At 43.5% G+C, this 13,608-nt stretch overlaps 1 protein-coding gene across 1 annotated transcript in view; it reads left to right on the top strand.

Annotated features, from left to right (window-relative positions):
- The window catches only part of DLGAP2 (DLG associated protein 2), a gene marked incomplete at its 3' end in the record, with an annotated part of 362,472 nt that overhangs the window by 247,690 nt on the left and 101,174 nt on the right, over nt 1–13,608 (top strand). The gene's annotated exons all lie outside the window — the stretch shown is intronic.

The raw sequence follows: 13,608 nt of genomic DNA, 5'->3' as shown, positions 1-13,608 counted from the left end.
ACCCATGACGCAACATCAAGGACTCATAAAGAACTCTGCACATAGAGTCATCTGGCTTTTGGCAAAGATCCTAAAACAAATGGTCCTGGAAAAATAGAGCCCCAAGGAGAGAACTAAGACTCCAGCCCTGCCCTCTGGGCATCAAAGACCTGAAACTCTGAAGCTGTTAGAAGAAACACTTCAAAGGACAGACACTTTCTGAGTTGAACTCTAGTCCCTTAAAATAAGGTAACAAAACAATGTCAAACGGGATCAGGTCAAACAGAAAATCTTTTGGCAGCCAAGGAAACACAGTGAGATGCAACCTGGACATTGGTGGAAGTCTTTGTCAATCATTCATTTAAAGAGCTAGTGTCCACAATATATAAAGAACTCAAAACCTTAAATACAAAAAGGAATGGGTAACTTAATCGTAATCAAAAGATGAAATACAGATGGCCAATCGATATATGGAAAACTGTGCAACACTTTCAGTTGTCAAGGAATTGCAGGTCAAAATGAAATTAAGATTCTATCTCACCTGCTTATACCGCTAAAATTAAGACCAGTGTATCTATTTGCCAGTTACTATGTTTCAATTCTGTTCAATTCTGTGCTCTTAAAAGCTTGATGAGAATTCCATTGAGGTTAAGAGAAAAAAAGAGACAGGCTTGGAATGTGGTGTTTGCTTGTGTCTTCTTCTAATAGGCAAGTTGCTGGTGTGTGTGTGTGTGTGTGTGTGTGTGTGTGTGTGTGTGTGTGTGTGTGCGCGTGTATTCATGTATGTATGGCCACAGGACATCTGTAGAACAGCTTGCAGGGTGGGAACCAGGCCACATGTTTCTGTTAACATACATGGTAATAAGAACCTCAGTAACTGTAGCAGTCAAGAACATATCTCTAAAACTATGGAGAGAAAGTACACACATCTCACTGGACAAGAAGTTACCGCTGTTCTTTCACCTCCTGCTTGTTGATCTAAGGACAAATCCCTGCTGAGCACTGGACATTGATGGCCACCTTTATTGTACAAGATTTTTCTGTGAGTCTGAAGCCTGTAGTCACTAATTGGCAAATCATGTATTACTCTTGATTCAAAACTATAATAATACAAAATACAAAAGAATTCTCTAATCTCTCACACGGCCACCCAAACCCTGAGCACAGGGAAGCAATGCTTCTTGTACTTCTGAGCCAACATTCTTGGGAAGAAGACCACCACATGTGCCCAGGCTTTCTCCCACAAAGGAGACCATGAGCCATTGTGGGCCTGTTTGCTGCTGTGGACCCACACTTGGGTTTGATCTATGCCAGCTGCCTGCACCCTCTGTCCAGCTAGCAACAGGCTACAACTAGTATACAGCTCCAAAGATACTGTAAGACACTTGCTGGGCCCAGAGAAAGGACAGAACCTCTCTGTTGTATGGAATTTGGTAGCCTCTGGGCACTGCCACATAGGACCTTGACTTAGTTTGATTTTTCTCTTACTGTAACAAAACACCATGACTGAAAAACAAGTTGGAGAGAAAAGGGTTTCTTTGGCTGACACTTCCATATAACTGTCCATTATTGAAAGAAGTCAGAACAGAAACTCAAGCAGGGCAGGAACCTAGAGGCAGGAGCTGATGCAGAGAACACAGAGGGATGCTGTTCACTGGCTTGCTTCCCATGGCTCACTCAGCCAGCTTTCTTCCAGAACCCAGGACCACCATCCCATGTACAGCACTGCCCACAATGAACTAGGCTCACTGCCACCAATCACTAATTAAGAAAATGCCCTACAGCACAGTCTTATGGAGGGAATCTCAGTGGGTTCCCTACTTTCAAGTAACTCTGGCTGGTGTCAAGTTAGATAAAACTATCCAGCACAGACAACTCCAAGAAAACACAAATACATTTTGCACCATCCAATCCAGCCACCATCAGCCATGTATGATTCTTGGTACCAGCCATGTAAGCCAAATGCCCGAGGAACCAAGTACTCTATGTTCACCTTTGAAAACTTCATAACAGCTCTTTTTCTAACAGATGCCTGCCCCATCCAATAGCAAGAGAACCCTCCAAGAAAACACAAGTATACTCCCAAGAATGAGCCCTGTACTGAAACACAGAAAGCATGTATGTGATTGCCCCCAGCCCACTCCTGCAGAGGGGCCTGACCAAGACTTGCAGGTGTGTGTGGAAAGGAAGCCAGAAGTTTATATCTGCCTAATGAATCAGGGGGTTGTTTTGAAAACAAGACACAGCACGTATAAAGTCTCACTGGAGGTGAACAAAATGCACATGGTGGTTAGGGGAGTCACTCAGTGACTGCTCTGGGCAGGTGGAAGGAATGCCCACCCATCTTCAGTAACAACACGGTAACTAGATTTCAGTCTAGGCAGCTTCGTGGACTATCCTTGAAATGGCATCTTCAAAAAAAAGTCATTAACACTGGCAGCCTGGCTGCTGATGGAGTCTGCTGTGCTCCAGACAGCCCCAGTTGAGACCAGCTGAGGGATATTATGCAGCAGGACGTCCCTGCATTAGGCAGCTTGCTTATACCATTTAGTCTTCCAATCAGGCACAAAATCGAGTTTGCTGATGTGTGTAGCTCTCACTGAAATGCCTGATGTTCCCAAATTGCATTCTGGTCAGAAAGGTCTGTGAATTACACCCTTCTTGGCCAGGACACAGTGTGTTAGTCCCTGGGATTTTCTTTGTTTTTGTCTTCATGGCCCATTCTCTGGCCATGGCTAGCCAAGTTGTATGACATCGTATGAAGGGGGAAATCAAGTATATGTTTAGATAGCGTCTTTGTGAAGTGCAGAGAGCAGAGCTACAGCTTGTATCTCAGTAACATATTAGAGCTGTCAGCCTATTTCATATAAAGAAATGGAAACTAAAGGGTCATGTGACTCATCCTACCCATCAGCTGATGAAAGATCAAGCTGTGGTTTGGACCCAGGCCTCCTGGCTCCCTTGGTGTTTTTGTTGGAATGGAGCTTAGATCAGATAAACTCTGGTTCCCCCTGCCATCTGCTGCAGTCATTATGTTATTGGATCTTTGATGCTGTTTTTTGTTAGTTCCTGAAAATTGTCATAATGATACATAAACTTATAGTTGTTCTGAAAATCAAATCAGACCAATTCAAGGGATTTCTATTCTAATTACTTTCAGTGACCAGAAATCATTTGAATTAATTAGTGTTTTAGTTGCACATTGTAGGGTGACTTTTCCTGGGATGATATGAGCAAATGTTTTCTCGCTCTACGCAGAACATCAACAGACCAAATAAACAATTTCACCAAGGTTCAAGTTGGTGAACCAGTGCATTTATTGTGGTTACTTACAAGAGATTCATCAAAGGCAACTGCATGACTGAAAAGCTCACTCCAGTCTTTGTTAATCATAAAAGCTTCATCCTGTCAGCTCTCTGCATGCAAGCTCACCGACAGCTTATGAGGTCAGGCAGTATTCTTTCTCCAGCAGTATTTAATGATTATGTAGTATTGAGGAAGAAACGGCCTTGTGAATTTGTTATGTTTCAGGAACTTCCTGAGACTTGTGAATTGTTTGTATCATTAATCTTTTTTTGTAATTTGTCTGTTATTTATATTATAGATAATATAGACAATTAAATATTATATATACAATATATACATATATAATATACATATTATATATAATATATAGTTATCTATATATTATCTATGTAATAGATAATATACATATGTACACTGTACCTATCTTCAAACACACCAGAAGAGGGCATTGGATCCCATTACAGATGTGCGCCACCATGTGGTTGCTGGGAATTGAACTCAGGCTCTCTGGAAGAGAGTCAGTGCTCTTAATCAGTGAGCCATCTCTCCAGCCCCCTAAATCTTTTTAATATAATATTTTTGTTAGCTCTTTGAAATCCCATATATGCATACAATATATTTTAATCATATTCACTTTCCACTGCTTCCCTTAATTTCTCCAGAATTCATGCCCATTTCAACTTTCTACCTTCTTTTACTTTTTTTTTTATAACCTACTCATTCCAATTTGTACTACCTATGTATAAATATGTTTAAGGTCATCTGGTGGACCAACCAGAGGCCACAACCCTAGAAAACTGACTACTCCCTCCTCTGCCCTATGCTATCTTACTCTTTCAAGAATGGAATGTTTCAATTCAGAGAACATTGCAACACAGCAATATACGTGCATGCATGTACATATACCCAAAAACCCAAATCTCACAATGAGATGTCCTGTTTACATAGGAATCTTTTCAAAATATCATTGTAGCAACACTGAACTGTTTCACACAGTGGCTCAAGTTTTTCTGTCTACCTGAATTTTAGGATTTTTCACAATAGGGTTAGTTTACCTGACTTCTGGAACAGCCATGCAGGCCTGAGGTGGTGAGTCTGGAATCACAGTTAGGACCAATGAGTAGACAAGATGAAGGTTCTTTTCCATTCAGCATGTAATCTCTCCTTCAATAAGAGCTGTTGCTTCGGAAGTCACAAGGGTACCTTGTGTCCCAAGGAGGGCCTCTGGCCACTCAGCTTCTTCATCAGCTTGGATCAATTGTTGTTCCTACACTCTTCCACCATCCGCTCTACCTCCTCCAAGTGTAGAGTCAGTGTCCTGGACTCGTAACAGCAAAGTCCGTGGGCTCAGGATGGACTGTGCTTCCACACACAGCAATCACCTGAAAGAAGCCAGAGCTCTCATCCAGTGTGTGTAGGAAAGCCTGGCATCTCCCTAACTCCAGATGAGATATAAATGTTGCACACAAATGACAAAGGAACTGAAAGGTTCAGCCTCTTCCTTTGTAAATGGGTGTGAGGCAATCCCAAACCCCAGAGAAGATCTCTGGAGTCTATCCCCACACCAGAGTCTAGAGTATGACTATGGTGTCAGAATTTTTTTCCAGTTCACCCTGTGATGAGCAATGTCTCATCAGAGGGCAGGTAAGAGAAAATGCTGGGAGTGTTAAAAGAGGCCTGACTTTGCCTCCACCTGACCCTGCAGTATAGACAACCTCCCTGGCTTTGCTGGGGTCAGATGCATAGTATATGTGATCATCACACTCGATGATGAACATACTTCCTTATCGTGAAGGAAATTCTTCAGCCAGATCTGTGCATGAGAAACTTGATAAATCACCATGAGAGGTGTCACCTTTATGGCCAGGCAGGATGAGCAAGCGGTGGGGTGGGTAAAGAAGAGCCCCCATGGGGGCTGGTCCCAGAAATATCTTTTGAAGTATAAAGAAGGAGGTGGCAGTGTGAGAACTATGTCACAGACAAATAAAGGTCCACCCCAGACACTGCTATCTAAGTCTCTCAACCAGCAAATACGTCACATGCAGAGGCGTCTCAAGTGGCAACAGGAAGCTAGGTCACTAACATGCTGGCTGTACAATGAGAATTTTTTCCATGACTATCAGAATGAGCATATGTCCTCAGTACCCATCTAGAAGGGCAGCAAAGTCAGAGGGATCTGTAGCAGGTGCTCAGGAAGTGTGTGGCATGAGTTTAAGGAGCTTGCTTACAGGAGTATGGGTGACTCAGGCACCTGCAACATGTAAAGGCACCCCAGCATAGGTGAAGACTCAGGAAAACTGGAGATTCAAGCCCAGCCAAGCTTCAACTTCAGGTATACTTTACAACCGCTGAAGATCTTGTGGAGCTGGAATGTCAGGTGAGGGTCTGATGCCACACATCCCCATTCTGTGGAGGAGCACAGTAGGCTTATTCTTGTGAGGGTCTATGTGAGTAATCACAGACTCTCTGGTTTCAAGATGAGCAGCCATGTTCTAGCCAGAGGTCAAGTGTCCAGCACAGGAGAAAAGGAAACCAGGGAGGAAAGCAAAGCGATCTCCTATTTGGCCACTGCTCTGACCAGCTTCCAGATTTTGCTGCCATCCCCACTTCATTACAGGAAGAACCCTGCTTTCATTTCTGTGACTGAGTGAGGTCACTGGGTGAAACTGAGCAACCACGTCGCCCTGTTCTCCCATACAGCATGGGACTGTGCAGTCTGCCCATTGCAGATCCGCCCATCTGCAGCTCTGATGGTCTCTGGTTGGTGATCATCTTTGCAGCCTTGATGAACACTGCACACACTGATACTGTGCTTATGTGAACTCTGCGCTCTTCGCCTACCTTCCAAATTTACTCGTTGAGCATTTTCTTCTCAGTTTCTCAGCAGCTTCGGGAAAGTTGGTATTTTGTGGGCGATTTAAGTAATAAACTGCTCTATGGGTTTGTCAGTTGGCCTCCACTTTGACCTGGTGCCCCCTGGAAAAGTGTTGTTAATGTAGTTATATTTGTTGGTCTTTAACAGAGCTCTGAGGTCCTGGGTCCCTGTTAGTCCCTCAGCCCTTAATAGTGTTAAAGGGGCTCACTCTTTGCATCTAGAGCTGTGAAGCTTCTCTTTCACATGGTATCTCTTCTAGAAGTCTGAATAACAAACTTCCCTTAGGTCAGGGGTTAAGGATTCAGTCCTGTGATGTAGTGTAAGTTAATTGCTTTCTGCTTTGTTCCAATTCAGGGATGGGAAGCTGTTGAGCTATACTTCTATTATAGACAATAGAATAGCAAGAATATCTTCCACATACTTTTTTCCAAACATGGTGGTTGTCTTCTGACAATAGTCATAACCACTGCTGTCCACTCTTAGCAAAGACTGGGATATGTTAGCGATGACACAGGCTACTATCCACACACAGAGAAAGGACCAGCTGTCTTCTGTATGCAGAAGCAAGATGCCATCACTTGTAATTGTCCTGACACAACCTGGGAAGAGACTCTCAGTGGGATCATGTAGATTAGACTGGCCTATAAGCATGTCCAAGTGGGGGTGGCCTTGATTACATTAATTAGAGTAAGCCCATTGTGAGCACCACCATTCCCTAGGCAAAGAGTCCAGTACTGTACAATATAGTGTTAAGCACAAGTAAGTATGCATTCATTCCTTTTCTCTGCTCTTTATTGTAGATGGGATTTGACCAGCTATGCTGAGCTCCTGCCTTGTCTTCCATGCTACAGTGTACTATAACCTAGAATTATGAGCTGAAATAAACCATTTATCCCAACACTTAGACTTGTCAAGGTATTTTATAGCAGCAACAGAAATGAAACTAAAATTCATGACTTCTCCCAAGACTTCAGAAATTCACAAACCCAACTACAGATGTGTAATAGAAATACCGTACATCTTTAAAATCATACTCAAGGGTCATGCAAATGGGTTGTTTGCTTGACTAGATCTCTATTTTAACAATTTGTCTGTGCCTCATCCCATGAAACAAAATGTCCCAAGCTATCTGTTACTTCAGGCCACCGGCCTCTTTGCATACTGCTTTCTTCATCTAGAACACAGGTTTATGCTGGTTGACCAGGGTTCAGCTATTAGTTGGTTCGATTGTCATTGTTGTTAATAGTGGAGACCCATTTCTTCTATTTAGCCAAGTGTTACCCACTCAGCTACTACCAACAAAGTGTATCCCAGAATAATGACACTTGCTTGGTCCCTAGAAAGCTTCAGTGCCAAGTCTAAGGTGGAAAGTGGATGAACTGGCCTTGACGTAGAGGAAGACGGATAGATGTCGATGAACCTTGAGTCTGAGCCTATAAGCTTTCAACATTTTCAAGTACATTCAGCAGGCTGTGTGTAGTAAGCATGATCTTCCTGGGAATTTTCTGAATAATGCTGATGCTTCAAACATGAAGCCATTGCCTCTCAAGTGACAATATGGCCACACTCCTGCCACCTTCCATACATGACCACTTGTGCACTCGGCTGCTCTGCGGAGGCACTGTTTCCTCCCTGCGGCACCTCCTCTACAGGACACACTCCCAGACTCCTGCCAGGTTTCCTCCCAAATTCTCCTTGCCACATCTTGGTCAGGTGTAAGCATATTCAGGCAGGGAACTGTGAGCTTAGAACGGTGGTACCGCACAGTCTGGGCCTATAGTGTGGGGAAGAGGAAACAGTTCCCATGTGAGCCCAGCGACATGATTACTACATGGGTTGGGGAGAAAGTAAAAAATGACACACACTCTAGATTCCTACCTGGAAGTATCAGAAATATGGCTACGCCAGTCCTTGTCAGCACGGGCTTCTCAGCAGCAAAGCTGATAGCAGCCAGGTTCCTTAGGAGCAGAGGAGCTGACTGTGGCATCAAGGTAACCAAGATCCAGAGTGAAGGTCTTGCTAGGCAGTCATCTCAGCATGGGGACAGCAGCTTTACCATTCTGCCTGCAGCGCAAAAAAAAAAAAAAAAAAAAAAAAAAAAGTTATTAAACTTATTTCAACGTGCATGTATTAGCTGTACTCTCCCAGGGTCCTTAGATTCGGAGGCACCGGGATCATAGGGTGGTTGGCTTGGTCCACTGTGAGGCTATGAAGATTGGACGGTTGATTTATCTGAAAACCTGTAGGAACTGGCCCACTGTTACAAGGTGTACTCTCAAGGTGGACCCACAGGGCCAAGACCGCGCCAGCTCTTACGTTGTGAGCATTTGAATGCAACAGATGCTCATCATTTTGTGCCATGTGAAAATCTGTGCTCACGGAGCAGACACGATGAGTTCTGGGATAATACCATGGCAACCAAAAGAAAACATGAGCCAGCCAGCCAGAAACTGGGATGCGCTGTTTGTCTGTCTTTGATAATGGTGCAAGGACAACTTCCTTTCTTTGTTCTGTTGTTTCCCTAGGACAAATTAATTCTATGAATCTATTCTGGAAAATAGCCTTTATTCCTATAGTCTTATAATTTTTGGAGAGGTTGAATCTTATTCACATACTGGTAATTTATATCATCATCATCTATAAGATGCCTTTCCTTCTGTTTACTAACATTGTAAAGAAAATGGTTTCTTTATTCCCATGAATTCATGTGCATGTATCCATGTACATGCGCATGTGTGGGGTGAATGAACATGTTTGTGTGCTTATATGTCCATGTGGATTGCAGGAACATGTATGTGCATACAAATGCACATGTACTCCAGTACATCTGTGCATGTGGAAGACAACACATGCCTACTCTTCATGTTGAGACAGCGTCTCTCACTGAACCTGGAGCTCAGCAGTTAGCTAGGCTTGTTGACCACTGAATACTAGGAAGCTGCCTGTTTGATGGCTGATTTGTCACATAGGTGATATTTGATTGTTGTTATATAGATTGGAAATCTGAATCTAGGTCCTCGGCCCAGTAAGTCAGCTCTCTAGCTCATGTTTCCATACGCACCTTAAACAGTAAGAACGGTGCTGAAAATATACCTTCCCTTCCCTATATTGTAATGTTCTCTTTGATTTTGAAACCGTATTTTTTTTTCTGACCACATCTCTGGCCTTGGAGTGATTTTCTGTTTCTCCCAGTGCCTGAGGCTCTGGCACACAGTCCCACCTTTTCGCTCTTTTCTGGTATAAAAGCACTTCAATAGTTTACCTTATTTTCCCATTAACATTTGTAGCACCAGATTAAATTCTTTGGCAGTGTGTAAACAAGTAAGTAACAAAAAATTGGTTTTCTGATACTATAGAGACGCTCTGTGCAAAGCGATTTGTTTCATTTAAGAGGCTTTTTCCTTTTTTTTTTTTTTTTAACATAGAGTAACTGTAATTGCCTTGCCAAAGGGTACAAACACTTCATGACTTCTCAGATCTTGGCCTCATTCATTTCCTAGGTCACACTCATTTATAAATGCCCTCAAGTAACATGAGATCCATGCTTTGCCACACAGTGACCTCACGGTGCACTTTAATTTTTAATGTATCTGTTTGACTCTAAGAAATATTTCAACCTCAATTTCCAGCAGATTTTCCTAAATAGGTGGACTGGAACAGGGTGTCACCTGGGAGCACCTATCTATGGGAGCACCTTTCAAGGGAGCATATCTATGATGTCTCCATTCAAATGCTTTGGGGAATCTCCAAGGCTTCTAACTCCCAAACTGGCTCTTTCTGGAATGAAAATATAAATCACACTTAAATACTGAGGATGGCCTTTTATGAGCAATGGTCTGAGTTCTTTCCTTCTCACTGCTCGGCAGGAGAAGTGACTTCGAATCTGGGGTTGGGCAGGTGTGTGCCTCTTAACCCATCACCCACTTAGACTGTTTTCAGAGGGGTCATTGGAATTCACAGGCCTGACCTATGCATTCCCAAATGAGGGGCCCTCCCCCTAGCAGGTTTCCCTGTTGAAACACTTTCAGGTCCAGTGAGATGGCTCAGTGGGTAAAAGCACCTTCCATGTAAGTGTGAGTTCTCCCTTGGTGGAAGGGAGAGAACTAACTCCTGCAAGTTGCCCTCTGTTCTCCACACACTGCCTGTGGCATATGTACAGGCATTTGTCCTGCACGTGTGTCCTGTACCATACGTGTGTACTGCTTGCCAGGGGTGGTCAGCTCCATACAACTTCCAAAAGCTCAAACCCAGAACCTCTAGAAGAGCAGCCTCTTAACCACAGAACCATCTCTCTAGTCCTACTGTGGCTCATGTATATCTGCACACACACTGTTTATACAAAAAACTGCTGTGTCCCTCTTTCTGCTAAGATTTTCTATTATTTTGCTTTCTTACGTTTTATGTTTAAAAACAAGGAAGTTGGGGTCACTGCCTTGTGAGTTGTATTCCCAATTTCTGTTTGCTTGTGGAGCAACACTCGAGGGCAGCTGTCTTAAGAAGCCTTCTTTTGCTGCTGGATCCTGGAGCATGCGCTTTTTAGGATCAACATGTTGCTGAAATGGAAAACAATCACCAAAGCCAAATAAAAGTTAAAATAGAAGGCTGGTGGATTGAAATTAGTAAGCCTCTGATTTGCATTAGAATGGATCCAGGTAGGGGAAATTGTTTACAAAACAATTATAATTGCTTTTGTGGTGCTAAAGTTCCGTTTCAGAATAGATTTCTCAATCAGTAAATCCTGACCTTTGGCCTCTAGAAAATGGGACCAGGTTTTGCAGCGAATAGCAGTTTTCTGCTGTGCTTCCGGAGCCATTGTTTCTGAGTGTTACAAGGAGGAGTTGTTTAAAAGCTCTTTATTAAACCCATAAATAAGATGTCATTCGGTAATTAAGTGCAGTTGGGTTGCGTGTGCATGCACACTAGTCCACTCGGTCAGAAGTAGCAATACAATTAGAAGACAGAGCCACAAGGTTGGACAGCTGAGCTCAGAATGGCACACTCTGCGCACCCTGTGCTACCAGGAGACACCCGAGTGCAGGTTTCCTTTTCATACTGTAGCTGTGGTGTGTGTGTGATCGGTCGGGACTTTTGTTCCTAAGGATCCCTGTAGAGCTTACAGACTACTGAGGCTGCTGTTGAATCTGCTTACCAAAGAACCAAAAGGAACATTCAGGGGTGTATGGGTATGTTTGCCTGTGTGAGTGTGTGTGTGTGTGTGTGCGCACATGAATTCCAAGTTTATGATAAACAATTGTACTAATGAGGGTTAATGAAATCCTAAATATTAGCTCGAGGCTGTGAAGGAATTGATGAGTTTGGGAAATTTTGGTGCATTCATCACCTTACCCTTGATGTGACTTTACGGATGGGGAGAGTCCCTACCGTCCACCTTAAAAGTCCACTGTGCTATGGAATTCTCCTGCATCTCAACATGAAGCCATATGTTTAAGCATAGGGCTGTGAATGGCATTGGCAAGGTCTGGCTGGACAGAGCTGAGGAGGGGGCGGTGCACAGCAGAGGTAGTCCTGAGAAACTCTTCAGAGAAATGCAGACTAGCAGCCCCAGCCTTACTGCCCTCAGCAATTCCCATCTGAATATATGTATTCTTTGCTACCACTTTATTCAAGTCACCGCTTTCTTTCTCCTACATTTTACTACCTTTTATTCCACTTCAAACACCTCACTAGACAGGGCTGCATTAATCCCCCTGTAGGAGGTATCAGCCGATCTCAGTAGGAGATATGAAGGTAATTTTAAAAGAAAGATGGCCCCAGTTTTTATGTGCTTAGTGTGGTCCTGATGTGGTCTAAAGCGTTTCTTTAATTTGTTTATCTGTTGCTCATGCTAACCTTGGAGGTGAGTGTAAGGATTGGCTGTATTTTACTTGGGGAAGGGGGACATTTCTGGCCATGGTTGGCACTGCACTCCTGGGTTCCTCCCCCATGTGTATGTATAGGGTAGGGACCAACATTGGGTGACTTCTAATGTTCTCCACCATATGAAACAGGATGTTCCACTCAACCTGATGCTCATTGGACACCTAGACTGACTAACACTGAGCTCAGGGGTCTGTCCCCAAGATGTGAGATTCTAGGCAAGTTACAACCACACCCAGCTTTCAGAGGGGTCATAGAGAATCTGAACTCAGATCTCATGCTTATGCAACAAGTGCTTTACCAACCTCATGCCCCCAGGTCGAGGGGACACTGTCAGTAAGGCTGAAGACAAGGGGACACTTCAGTAAGGCTGAAGACAGGATCCTCTGAGCCATGTGGAGATGGGGATGGATCTTCACTCACGCACAATGTGAGCATAGGACAAGTTCCCACGGCTGCATCCTGTGGTGCGCCTCCGCCTGTGCTGGGTTTTGTTCCTGTGTCTCCAGAGAGCAAGGCTGATCCTGAACTCGAGGAAGGATGGTAGTGTTACTGGGTGTGGGCACTGAAAGCAGCAGAAAAAGATGAATATGGTGTCAGTTACTGACCGTAATACCTCACAGTCTTTGATTCCAGCTGACACGTCTCAGAAATGTTAGTAAGTTGGTAAGTTTGCAGAAGGTCTTCTTTCCTGCCCTTTTAGTTTATACCCACAGTTTGTGACAGGGTCAGCACTATGACCTTGGGAAACCCATGGTGTACATCCAATGCACAGAAATGCTAATGACAATTTTAGAATTGACAACAGACTTCCAGGGCAGATACATCAATTCTACCAGAAGACCTACTGTTAAAGATTCCTTTATGTCTGTTTTCAATGTGCAGAGACAGGAGCATACTGTTGAATGACAGCTCTAATGGCTGTTGCCTCCTAATAACAAAATGCTGTTACAAATAGCTAGAGATTAAGCAACTACGATGATTTGCACACTTTATGCTTGTTACTTTGTTTCTACCCAGAGAAATTTGCAGCTCTTCAGACTTCAATGTCTGTTACGTACACTCATAAAGACCTGGAGTGCCTGTCCTTACTGTGCGTGTCATGATCACTGTCACCCAAAGCCCATCACAATCCCATTTGTTGATGTTGTGGGACTTGCAAGAGGCAATGTGAGACTCCACGCCCACTCGAGGAAAATCAGAGCCTTGCCGTCAAAAGAAGACAGTACCGCAGACATATTGCATAATCAAATTTTATTATTTCTGCTAAATTTTTTATCCCCTGTACTGTTCTTTGATGTGGCCACATTCATAACAAGCTACTGGGCTGAATATTGGGCTGAAGGAAGCGTGAAAGCGACGGAGCAGCAATGGGCTTGTGAAAAGAGCCTGGAGATGTATTAAATTACAAGATAATGGGGAAATAAAGCAACAGATAAAAGGGCAATAACTTTGAGGTGTGGTTAAGTCTGGTTTGCAGAGCAAGATTTTGAAATGTACTCGCTAACTGCTGGCTTTCTTTTGAAACCTTAGACTTAATTGGCTTAATTATGTCTGAGACACCAGTGCTG

The sequence above is a fragment of the Micromys minutus genome (assembly GCF_963924665.1).
Source record: "Micromys minutus genome assembly, chromosome: 14".
NCBI lineage: Eukaryota > Metazoa > Chordata > Mammalia > Rodentia > Muridae > Micromys > Micromys minutus.
The sequence above is the reverse complement of the archived record's forward strand: the minus strand, read 5'-3'. Positions and strand labels throughout refer to the sequence as shown.